This window comes from Heterocephalus glaber, unplaced genomic scaffold, assembly GCF_053883595.1.
Source record: "Heterocephalus glaber isolate CG9 unplaced genomic scaffold, H.glaber_assembly_v1.0 deba00001689, whole genome shotgun sequence".
NCBI lineage: Eukaryota > Metazoa > Chordata > Mammalia > Rodentia > Bathyergidae > Heterocephalus > Heterocephalus glaber.
Window position 1 is genome coordinate 4211026 of NW_028258414.1, and position 12837 is coordinate 4223862.

A 12837-nucleotide genomic window follows, 5' to 3' on the forward strand; every position below is an offset into this window, starting at 1 on the left:
CTATTCCTGCTCCAGCTTTTCCAAGGATAATCTTCACACAAGATTGTGAACTAGAGATCATAGTTTCCATTGATGGACCACAGAGCAACACAAGGGTCCTTCTGCATAAGGTCACTGCAGCAACATGGGAGAACTGTAACAGAAGGAATCATTCCTTATTATGTCTATAAATATTGCATATTTATATTACAATGATAGTCATCATCTATTGGCTACCTACTATGTATCAGACACCTTGCCAGGAGCTTTGTACCCTGTTTAGTTCTTCAAACAACTCTGCAATGTAGGCCTTAGCTTTCCTGTTTGATGAAGAAGGAAACAGATTCAGATCTGCAATTTGTTACATGTCACCCGGTTGTTCAAACTGAGGGCTGTCAGATGAGAAAAATTCCTGCTTTGTCCCAACTGCAGTTGAGTACTGAGGTTGGAAGGGGCTTGGGTTCCAGTCCAGGGGTATAACAGGAGACAAGGGGACATATGAGTCATTTCTGAAGTGGGAGGTGCCCCAGGATCACCAAGCTTTCCTTCTGTCCAAATGTGCCTTCTGCCTGAGATTGGTTAGAGAAGGCTGAGTCTTCTTAATAAGGCACCCAACTCAGCCTTCACTTGCAAGCAAGACTCATGAGGACAAAACCTGTAGCTTTATGTTAAGAAAACAAAGTGAGACCCTCTGAATTTGTTAGAACTCCCACCATTTTCTTTCTGCAAATCCATCACCAATCAAGTGACAGAGTGATGTTTTCTTTAATCCCAAAGTGACCTAGTTGGTCATTCCAGTAAATAAGACCCTTAAGTTCAGGTTTTTTCCAAGTTTTATTTGCTGAATGCTGCATAATTTGGTCACCACCAATCCATGTGGCTATTGAACATGTGAAATGTGTCTAGTCTGAGTTGGGATGTGCTGTGTGTGTATGTGTGTGATACATATATATGTGTGTGTGTATATATATAAAAAAAATTTTACAGAGTTCATCTGAAAAATTGTAAAATATCTTAATTACTTTAGTGGTGAAATGTTGAAATAAGAATATTTTGGATGAATTACATCAAATAAAATATATCATCAAAAGTAATTTCATCTGTTTCTTTTTGGTTTTTAAAATGTGGTTACTAGAACACTTAAAATGACATACGACATTTGCATTACAGTTCTTTTGGACAGTCCTGGTCGGAAATAAAGGCTTGCCAGAACGATTTAAAGGCTGCAAAAGCTCTCTATCACATACAAGTTGTTTTTGTTTTGATTTAATCCTAGAAAGAAGAATTTTATTAAAATTGCAGCTGTCTTAAATGCTTGGTAGCCTGAAACTTAGGGGGGAAAGAAAGAGTGAGTAGATAGGATTAAAAGAAGAGTGAAAGAAGAAATACATTCTTTAAAAATGTGATTCTTTGGTGGGAGAAAGTGATTTTCAAAAGAATATCAACAGCAGATCAGAATCAAGTTTCATCCTAATTCATGGTACTGAGTCAAGTACAGTATCCACACTAGCTATTCCTGGGCCTTGATTGAAAGCTTTCGACTCTGCAATTGTTTAGCTGATCACTTGTGAATGATAATTATAGTTCATTGTTGTTCCTGCTTAAAAAAAAAACATTGACATCCATCCAAAAAATTATAGCTTACTGGTCAGGAAATATTTACGTGATATTTATAGTCTGTGACGAAAACCCCGGGGAGCAGCCAGTAAGGAGGGTTATTTATCCGTTTCTCATTCTTCAGGTTTAAATTTACTCAAGACTCATATTCAAAGGACATTTTGAATCCTATGGAACTCTAATACTATGTGAAGATAATTTAGCATGTTGGTGAAGTTCAAGGAAAAGACACTTCCTCTTTGTAAGAAGGGATGGGGGAGGATCCTGGTTGATCCAGCTAAAAACATTCTAGGCCAGAAAAATCCACTCAAGGAAGTAGTGTCACATACTTGAAGGATTTTTCTGAAGTTAGCCAAGAAAAATAAAGCAAAATCAAGGAGGAAAGTCTGGAGTTTCAGTTTCTGGAGACTGTACTTCCTGGTGATACAAAAACAAAAGTTAAATTCAGAAAAATTCAACTCTGAAGTTAGCATCGCCTAAAAAAACAATAGAAAATATTTAACTATGTGCATATGTTTGTACACAAACAGAAATAGACATAAACAGGCCTTAATTAGCATTGTAGACGTTAATTATCTTGGTACAGTAATTGGGAATGGTTTTGTTCTGATTTATTCCATAACGCTTACTGTGTACTGTTAACAACTAATTTTTCCCCTTCACAGCCCATAATAGAAGGCTTTTTATTGCATACTTTATTGCATCTGCTTCTCATTTAATGACCATTGTTCTGGTCTGTCAGAGCGAGCAGCTACACAACTTCCCAAATCTGCAAGATTAAGCAAATATTTTGACAATGCATAGATTTTTTTCTTTTCTTTTCTTTTCAAAAATGGAACAAACACAAGGAATTTTTTAACTTACCCACATAATGTTAGGGGAGTTCTTAATCTAAAAGAGTATGAAGAGCCAAGTAGCAGTTAAATGGATTCATGTGGCAAAATATGGCATCTGATTTTCTATCCCTTTTCACTTAGGAGTCCTAAGAACGTCACCTGCATGAGGGTCACAAGCAGCTTTTCCCAACTTCAGGGAAGTCATGGCACTGGGGCAAATCATCTGGTGACTTTTCAACAATTATGAGCTTCCAGAATAAAAACAGAGGCTTTCTTCTGCTCACCTTGAAAAACCCAGGAAGGCAAACTGAATGAGAACTGCCTGAATCACTATGCAAAGTCATTTGTTTAAGTGGTTATGCCACGTGCACAATTATAATCCCACTGATGGCAAATGGACCAGGTTCATGACTCTCCAGATAGAAGGTGGGAGAACACTCAAGAACGGAAGCATTTGTAAGTGATCAGGGAAAGAAAGGAAAGTTGGGGTAAGTGAGGAAAGAGAATCCACTCACAAAGAAGCATTCATTTATTCTACAAACACTTCATGGCTGGAGGCAGATCAACAGCCCTGCAAAGCTGGAAGTGGAACTACGTGGAAAGAGGCCATGGCAGCAGGTGGCCTGTGAGAGAAGCTGGGGTCATTGCTGGGATGAGGGACAGGGGCTGAGATTACAGGAGCTTTGAAGAGACAGTTGCTGCCCTTCAGAGAAGGTTAGGAAACAAGTTACAGAAGGATAAGCAGGAATAGAAAGCCAGGGGTGTGCAAGGACCCTCTTAAAACATTCAGGTGTGGAGTCTCTGTGGAGGCTGTGCCAGAAGAAAAAATTCCCTGCAAGCAGGTGCTTGGGGCAGCTGGAATTCTGCTGGAAAGACAAGGATGGAGCTGGAGCTGTAGGAGAAATCACCAAAGATAAAGGAAGAAGAAACACTTATCAGCTTGCTGCTATTCTACAGCTTCAGGAGGCCTCTGATTTGCATTTACAACACTGAGAAAAATACAAGGCAGGATATGTGCTTTAGGAGACTCAAGGGCAAGACCATGAATTCATCTGGGAGCCAGGAGCAAACTTCTTGTACCAGGGTGGGAGTCCTGTGGCATGTGCCTCCGGGCAGTCCCTTCATGGGGGGTGACATCAGCGGGGCCCTTAAGTAAAGCAGGTCTGTACCTTGAAATGAGCATCTCCGACAGGCTTTCTGGACTGTTCCATTAAACACTCATTCTACCATAAAGGCCTGATAATTCTCTTTAAAAATTGAGCAGGGCATGGTGGTGCACACCTGAAATCCTAGCGCTCAGGAGGCTGAGGCAGGAGGATCACCAGAATAGGCGACATAATGAGTTTAAGAGTAGCCTAAACTACATAGCAAAACCCTGTCTTGAAAACTCAACAATAACAACAACAACAAAAGTTTTGGTGTTACCACCTCTGGTTCTATGTAACCTAGGACAGAGAAACAAAAATCCTAAAGCCTTACTTTTAATGTAGAAGCCTCAAGAAGTATGTCTCCCAGCAGCAGAGACTTTGAAAGCTGGGGGATTTAAATCATCATCCCTCCTACTCTCAAAAGAAGGAAAACCACAACAAAACCAACTTCAAACACACAGAACGGCAGTGAGCAGGTTGGCTGGCCTCAGTCCCAAGAATCTGTTCAGTGGGTCTTGGGGTATATGTGTTTTAAACACAATTCTAGGTGATTCTGATCAGTGGTTCAGGAATTAAACTTTAATTTTTTTTTTTTTTTTTTTTTTTTGTCAAGAGGCTACATGACAAATGGTTTCAGTGTGGTATCTGGAGCTAGCCTTTAGGGGTTCTAATTCTGGCCCTAATACTACCTAGCTGGGAGACTTTAGGGAAAGTGCTTACCCACTCTATGCTTCAGTTTCCTTATCTTCAAAACTGGATCATGGTAGCAATGTTTAAGAATTGGAAAATATATAAAGTACTCAGTACAGCACCAGGCTTGTGGTAAATGCTCAAAACATGTTAGATGTTATGAACAGTGGATTTCTCTGAAAGCATTTTCAATTAATGAGGCAGATTCCAGAGGAGGGTAAGCTGAAGTAGATTCCACCTGCACTGCTGAATGAATGTGGCTACACATACAACTGAATCCTAATTAGGTGTCCTTTGCCACCATCCCAGCTGGGTCAGTGCTGGTCTAGGAGCTATACAGACAAGTCAGACAGTGTGATGCTCTTATAGCACCATATCTCCCAGCACCCTCCTGGGCACAGACACAGCTAGAGCTAGAGCAAGGGAGCCACCAACATGCATTCCCCACCTCACCCTGCAAGAATCCAATCACACACAAGTCCCCGAAGAGATGACCTTTTGGTGCGGATCCAGTTAACTCAATTCAACAAGCACTTACTGACCCCCTGTGATGTGTCAGGAGCCCCAACAGATGCTGAGGATGACAAAGGAAACAAAAAAAATGACCCCACCTTCAAGGAGGTCATAAGCCAAGGGGTGAAAGGGTCTAAACAACCTTAAGGCAAGGTCACCGGAGATGAGGGCCACCACGGAAGAGGGATAAAGGCCTTAAGACGGCAGGGTGCTAGTGGTTAGCTGTCATGGGGTAGTTAGGGGAGGCTTCCTGAAGAGCAGGCAGCACAGGCCAGTGGAGAGAGCAATACAGCCAGCTTATGGAATTGTCTAATGACTTGTTCGTTCTAGGAAACAACCTGGCAAAGGACAGAGGGGTTGTCCCTGTCTCTGCATTAATATGGAGTGATTAAGATTCAATTAAATGTTACAATATCATAATTTTTAAAAAATACATAAAGAGCAAAGAGAATCCTGCTTTTCTTTTAAAAAACAAACCTTCAAGGGCTAGGGATTTAGCTCAGCAGCACCTCGCCTGCCTGGCAAGTGCAGGTCCTGAGTTCGATCCCCGGTGCCAGAAACCACCCCCTCAAAAGCAAACCTTCAGTGATGACAACAAAATAAGAACAGCGAACTGCTCAGTGTATCTCAGAGTCAGTGGCCGAAGCAGAACTTCAAGGAGCCTCGCGTTCGCTGGATGTAGCAATAAGACAACCATGAGCTTTTGCTTTTCCGTATAGTACATAGCTGCTTCTTTCTGAGGACGATCGCTTCTAATTTCTTTAGACCAACACAGGAAACAGGTATTGATCACAATCAGCCACTGCTTCCCACACAACTGCTACAGCAGGTATGGTCTCCATGGAAACCCTCCAATAGGACCAATCTGAATTCAATTTCAGAAGTAATGGGAGCAGATAATTTTGCACTCAATCAATCACTGTCAGCCATTGTTATCAGCCAATCAGTCATCCTGTCAGCCAGACACACTCTCAACAAACTTCTTCGGTGGCATGGTCAGATGAGAGTGTTTTGACACCCAGAAGCAACAGGATCAAATTCGTTCATCTTTCCCAGGAAGATGCTGAACACACCACCCAGCCGTGCCCTGCACTTGCAAAGGTGGGAAACAGAGGGGCAACCAGCACACACTGGCAGTGGGGCGTTCTGGGCCACAGCTTCTATAATTATTAGGGTACTGAGGACAGAGAAGTACTTTTGATCAAAGGTGATACAGTTTAATCACAGGGGATCAGAAAGGTTAAAATACCTGCCCAAAGCCACACGGCAAACTGGTGGGAAAACCAAGACTAAAACCCTAATTTTTTCCCACTTCAGTGCTTGCCCATGATGTGGAACTGCTTCATCCTTACTTTTTGAGGCTGGAAGGTCAGGATACTTGCAGGTTAAGTTGTAATCCTGAAGGGAGGGCCCAGAGCCTATGGCAAACTCAAAACTACTTTGGGGCTTGTGTTTTGGAACCAAAATAAACTTCTTTTCATTTGGAGTTAGTTGGTTTGTTTTTTGTTTTGTTTTGTTTTTTTGGTACCAGGGATCGAACTCGGGTCCTTGCACTTGCAAGGCAAGTGACGGAACCACTGAGCTAAATCCCCGGGCTTGGAGTTAGTTGGTTCCTCCTTGGCCAAACACAACTTCTGGTTTCTTTCCTCCTCCACATTCATTCATTCATTCATTCATAAACTGGTACTGGAGATTAAACTGAGGGCTAAACTCAGGGTCTTTGCATTGAACTACATCCAAAGTCCTATTCTGAGATAACTGCTAAGTTGCCCAGGTTGAGCTCAAACTTGTGATCATCCCGCTACAGCTTCCCAGTGTGCTGCAATTAAAGGGATGCACCAGGACACTTGGCTACAACTTCTGGCTTCTAATGAGGAACAAAAGAGTTCTAAATATTATGGGGCTAGTAAGTCATTGATATGAAGTGGCATTTTTGATGAGTGTAGGGTAGAATCATAAAAGAGTACAAGGACTGTATTTCACTAAAAATGCATGGCGGGGGAGTAGAATTTGAGGGGAAAACTTGCTTCTGCCAAATATATCTGGCCCCTGGTTGACCTCAAACATGAGAAAAGTCACTTTGGAATTCTGAAGAATCTCAAAGGTGTTTGGCTCAGTGATCCTTTGGAACTACTGTCCAGGTTTAGTTCTAGATATTTATACCCTGAGCATTCTCCATGGTCGTCTGTATTTTCTCTAAGAGGAGCTTGTCCAGCTCCCTTTATTTTTGGCTTTTTTACTGCATTTTTGCTTTGCCCATTTTTTAGAGAGAGTTTTCAGAGGCTGATGCTCATATCCTTTCTTGGTAAAATAGACCAAGCAGCCTGGTGGTTCTCAACCTTCAAGGTACAGAAGAAACGTAGAAAGTGGCTACAGATACAAATATCTGGACTTCACCTCCCCAAATCCTCCCTCAGCAGGTGTGGCAGGGCTCAGGGATCCACCTTTCTAACATGGGGTCCAGGAATTCTGATGTACTTTCTCTGACAACAGCCTGTGGAAAACACTGGTAACTAACACTATTTGGTTAAAGGCTTTGGGTCCTTTTTGAGAGTGCTTTTCCAATTACATTTCTCCCCAACCACCTTCAACGTCAGAAATTGTGTCTGCTCCTCTTGCAAAATCATCACTGCAGCAGCTATGATGGCAGCTCTTATACACGCAGGACTACTTTTTATCAGCCTTGAGTTGGCTTTACCTTAAACAGGTAGCTGGTATATGGGACATCCTCATTTGTTCCATTCAAATTCATCTAAATCAATGAGGCGGCAAAGCTGAACAGGGATCTGAGCCTACACTGGAGATGGGCCACCTTTGGCAGGAGACAGCTGCTTCCGGCCTCTCCTCTCCCCACATGCAGGACCTCAGCTGGAGCCACTACTGTCCTTCCCCTTCTTTCAAAATACTCAACTCAGGCTTTCTGTTTGTTTCTATGTCACTAACACAGATCCTTTCCATGTACTTCCTTCTTCGGTCAATTTCTACTTTCACGTTTGTGTTTTGGGACACCTCGTGAGTTGACTTGAATGTGCACCCTGACGGGGATGCTGTGTGGACGCTAAGTGAACCATGCACTGCACGGGGACAAACACAGATCTTTACACCACTGTGCCGCCTGAACATGGCACAGCACCTGGCAAACGGTGTCTGTGAAATAAAAAAATTTAAAAAAACAAGTGAAAGGACAGCTGAATGACAGAGAGGTAAGAGCTCCAACTGGATCTCTCTGAATGAATAAAGCTCCTGCAAAAATCTACAGTTTATGGTGTCAACCAACAACTGCTCATTTTCCCAAAGGTTGCTCTTATTGATGAAACTCTTGGCTAGGTCTTGTTTACTCCACAGAAGCCAAAAGCAAACAGTGTTTTAGACATGCTTTGTAGTATCTGCTGTCATACAGGTCTTCCTTTGCAGGCTTAACCTCATTTCTTTTTTGTCGTGACTTAAATAGAAATGCTACCAGAAGCCAAAATAACTCGAGGACATGGGGTGAGTGGAGGGGGAAGAGAAATCTGGAAGAGGGACAGAGAGATACAGAGAAAACCTACTCTAAAGCTCATCAGGGTACCTAGCCACAGGTCCTCTGGACACCTGTGAAAGTTAAGACAACTTTAAAAAATTCTCTTTGCCGTTGTGACAATCATTGCATCACTAAGAGAACAGCATCCTGAAGAGCTTAGCTATCTCACTGACGGGTTCACGGTGACGTCAAAGAGCACAACTTCAGTGTCTCCACAAAATAAGTGAACTGGAAGAGGAGCTTGGTGAGCATTCAAAGACGAGGACAGAGGAAGGGCAGGGGAAGGCAGGAGTGGAGAGAAGAATCATGAGCATCCTTTGAAACCCAGGTGTTGTCCTGAGCTCTCGCACGCAGCACCCTATGTGCTGCTTATTACATCTGCAGGACTTGGAAATTAGTATGTTGATTCTACAGATGAGGGAAATCAGGGCTTAGATTGGGCTGGTGGTCAAACAGCTAAAGAACAATAAGGCTGGGACCAAAGTACAGTAACAGCAAATATTGACTGAAGGCTTAATGTCAGCCACTATTACCAAGTGTTAACTATTAACTTGCTGGGTTCTCCTTTTAGCTTAGCAGGTAGGTACCTCTAGTCCCTGTTTAGAGTTCATAGAACATACACCCTGAGGTCATGTAATTTTTGGTAAATAACAGAGCTGGGCTGGAAACTGGCTGATCAGTGGCTCATCTCTTCACTATTACACTCTGAAAGAAGGTGTAGGTTGATATGTCCCAGGATTCGACCTTGATTTTATGTCTCTAAAAGTAATCAAAAAGGTAAACCACAACAACAGCTCATTAGAGTCTTTCTCCAGCACTGTAAATTATTTTTCAACAATTTTTTATACACAGACACACCATGTGGTCATAATTAAGGTGGCTGTAACATTCACTGTCCTAACCAAGACCCCCATGGGAGGCAGAGAGGGCGCTCTTAGGAGTCACTCAAGAAACTACTCCAGGAAAGCTGGGGTTCCTGGCCACCCTGGTCCCAGTGGCTTTGTGCACACGCACACACACACACAGGATTACACACAATCCCTGTCAGATGCATCCCAGCAAGATCAGCTGGACCACAGATGTGAATCAAAATCCTCCAACTTGGGGTGAATCCATTTTCCTCCCGCCCCAACAGCTGCTAGCCCTTTCCTCTACCTAACACATTTCTCTTCACTTGTTTTCTCCCCAAGGACTGTGTGTAATTGGTCAGCCACCAGAGATCAATTTGTATTTAGCTGGCTGTGCAGACACGTGTTAACTCAATAGCGGCAGGCCCTGAGGGGCCCCCCACCATGGTCCTGTAGCCCCAGCCTGCTTCTCTGCGAATGGGTGACCAAACCTGCCATGCTACTGACCTCATTTTTGCTGCCCTGGCAGAATTTGAACTTGTAGCTTCCAAGTTTCCTCATGGGGTACTTTTCCTTTGGAAACAGTAGCAAAGAAACCTAGATGCTCCTTCTAAAACAATGCATGACAGAGGGCATCAGGGCATGTGGCTGGTGAGGAAACAGGATCAAACGAGGGCGAGGTTGTCCAGATCCTTTTGGCTCACACAGCCACAGCTGCAGGCAGGTGTGGGAGACGGGCCTGGGGTGATGGACGATGGTGATGGAAACACTCCAGGCACCTATGAGGTGCTTTACATGGAGCATCACACGTCCTACCACAGCAGGTATAAACACCATTCTCCTTTTAGAGACAAAGACACTGTGGTTGAGAGAAGTCCAAAAAGTTTGCCTCAGGTCTGGCCTAGGAGATGCGACCCTGCGGGCTGGATATCTGAACACACAGATCAACCTCAGAGGACAGACATGTTGGCAGCCGGGGATGGTGGGTCCCCATGCTGCTCCTCCCCTCCCAGGTGAGTCAGGACTCCAGCCCTGGCTGTGTTTTCTCCTCCAGAAAATACTCACTTGCCAAGAATTTTGTGAAAATGAAATCAGGATTCAAAATACTACATAAACCAGGAAGTGCTCTATAAACATTAAGAGCTGTCACTGCACTAGCCCCTAAACTCTGCTTTTGGATGTATTTTACTTTAACAGGGCAACTTAATTCTTAGACATCAGGCAGAGAGCTGGGCAAATTCCCGCTGACCATGGAAAGGCATCGTGGCCTGGGTGTATGACTGTCGTAAACCTCGAGTGGGGTCTGGGCCCCACCCAACGCTGTGTCACTAAGGATAAGGTAGCTTTAAAAATACAAATAGAAACACTGAGTAGAAAGGGCAGGAGGCAAGGAAGCAAAGGGTTTTACTGCTTTAATTGTCCCCAAGTCCTCCACCCCGGGCCCTTTCTGCTGGTATGGCAGGCATAGGCAGGGACCTAGGCCCCTCAACTCCAAGGTACACCAGAACCTGGGTCCCAGAGCTGGGCTGTACTCAAAGAATTTGAAGTCATTGACAAATCTGAAGGCAGTCACAGAACTGGGCCCCAGCATCTCCCGACAGTGCCCCCGCCCGGGGGGGTGGGGTGGGGTTTAAAGAGATTCCATTTGAATGAAGCAGGAGTGGATGGAAAAGAAATCTGACCAACCCCAAAGCAGCTGGCTTCCTCAGGTAGAAAGAAAGTATCCTTCGGTCCTAAGATTTTCACTGCATGTGTTCATGGGCGGGTGTGAAGTCCACCGGTCTCAGGTTCTGGTCTTAGAAGACAGGGGCCTATACCTGGACTGGCAGGCCCCTGATGGGACCTTCTGCTCCTCTCCAATCCACCACCCCAAATCACCAGCCACCCAGCAGCACCTGGACCTCACTGTGATATGGCAGCCAACGCACACTCATGGCCACTAAGCATGTGCAACGTGGCAGAGTCCCCACTGAAAAGCGCTCTGGCACCAGACTGGAAGACAGTGTCATTGTCAGTATCTCAGTCATCTGCATGCCAATTGCATGTGGAAAGGATAATATTTTGGATATATTGGTTTAAATAAAACATGCCTTCAAAATGAATTCCACTTCTTTTTTTTTTTTTTTTTATTGTTTATTTGTTTTGTTTTGTATTTTTGGTACCAGGGATCAAACTCGGGTCCTTGTGCTTGTGCAGCTGGTGGCGAAACCACTGAGCTAAATCCCCGGCCCTATTTGTTTGTTTTTATCATGGCCGTACACATATTTAAAAGCCACATGTGCTGGGAACTTGGAGTTTACTCTGTGCCTCCTGGGCAGCACTGGTCTGGACTCTCTGCAGCTATGATGTGTGCATGGACCAAAGCCTCAGTCTCCAGGGGAACTTGCTAGGGGTGCAGGACCTATAGACTCAGAACCTGCATGTGAGCAGGATGCCCAGATGTACATGGACCTCAAGGTCCCAGCAACCCAGCCCTCAGGCTGCAGGTACAGCCTGGCACCTAGGAGGCATGCGAGAGGCATTTGTGGAATGAATAAATGAGTTATGGCTATAAAGTAGCTGCACAGGGGACCTTTGGGGAAAAGGCAAGGCCTGTCCCTTGCTCTGTTATTAGCTCATTACTATCGATGCGTTCCTCGGATTAATCACTTCTCATTTTAGCAGGCCTATAGAATCAGGCCTTGGGGAGAAGGTGGTCCTTGAAGGTGTGTTAGAGCAAGTGAGAAATTCAGAATCCTGAGTCTTGCGTCCCTTCCCAAGCTACACATGGAGAACCTGGGTTAGCAAGGCAGTGGTGGAGAGGCCGGGGTGGATGTGACAGGGTGTCTCAATCATTACAGATGCAAAAAGGCATCAGGGACAGGAGAGGGAAGGTGGCACTTTGGGCAGAATTGTGTTTGCCTTGTGTTTTCCGGCATCACAAATACCCAACTCCTCTTGAGGAGCAATGGGCATGGACAGGAGAAGAAGACAGCAGAGCAGGGCAGAGAGAGCAGAAGACAGGGCCAGGGCTGGCCAGGGCCCGAGGAAAGGCTGTCCTAAAGCATCCTGCAGGATCTGGCAAGTCCAAGGTCTGACAAGTAACTGGTCTGCATCCCAACTCTCCATTTTATGCTTTTCTAGATCTAAAATCCTCCACATCCATGGGGAAGTCTGGCCACTTTTAGCTATAAAAACACATAAAGCTGATTTTGATTTCTCAAGTCAGAAACGAATGCTCGAGGGAAGGTATGTCGGGGCATGCAGAAAAGAGTTCCAGCTACTGTCTCGTCTCCTGACCCTCAGTCCTAGACATCTACAACTTCAGACCCAGGAAAGATGGCTGGGGCTGGGGTGGGGGGCGGTTCAGGGGTCAGCAGAAGAGACAGTAGAGTTGGAAGACAGGGAACAGCAGGAGATTGGAATCGAGAGGACTATGGGGTCCTGGAAGTCCAGAAGCGGGGCGTGCACAGGAAATGGGAGAATATGCAAGTGTCCCTTACATAGATTACTTTTTAATTAGCAGGAGGAGGAGGAAGGAAAGGTGGAAAAGGAGGAGGTTATACATGGTCAGAAGGAGCTGAAAAATCAATGGCTCTTATGTAAGCTCAACTTCCTCCACCCCATTCTGGCAAAACGTTGTCATCCTGCTCTTAGCCCTGACAAGTGTCCTGGGGGACAGGCCCCCAGGAGAGGCTGGGGAAGGA

The 12837-nt window shown here is 44.7% G+C and overlaps 1 protein-coding gene and 1 long non-coding RNA gene across 2 annotated transcripts in view; both read right to left on the reverse strand.

The window, feature by feature from the left end:
- Window positions 1–12837, reverse strand: part of Rora (RAR related orphan receptor A) — a 674381-nt gene that overhangs the window by 483866 nt on the left and 177678 nt on the right. The window lies entirely within an intron of this gene.
- Window positions 1–12837, reverse strand: part of LOC110344142 (uncharacterized) — a 202707-nt gene that overhangs the window by 129659 nt on the left and 60211 nt on the right. The window contains exon 1 of the long non-coding RNA XR_002386470.2: window positions 1–12837. This exon is cut by the window's right edge and continues 60211 nt beyond it. This is a non-coding gene — a long non-coding RNA (uncharacterized LOC110344142).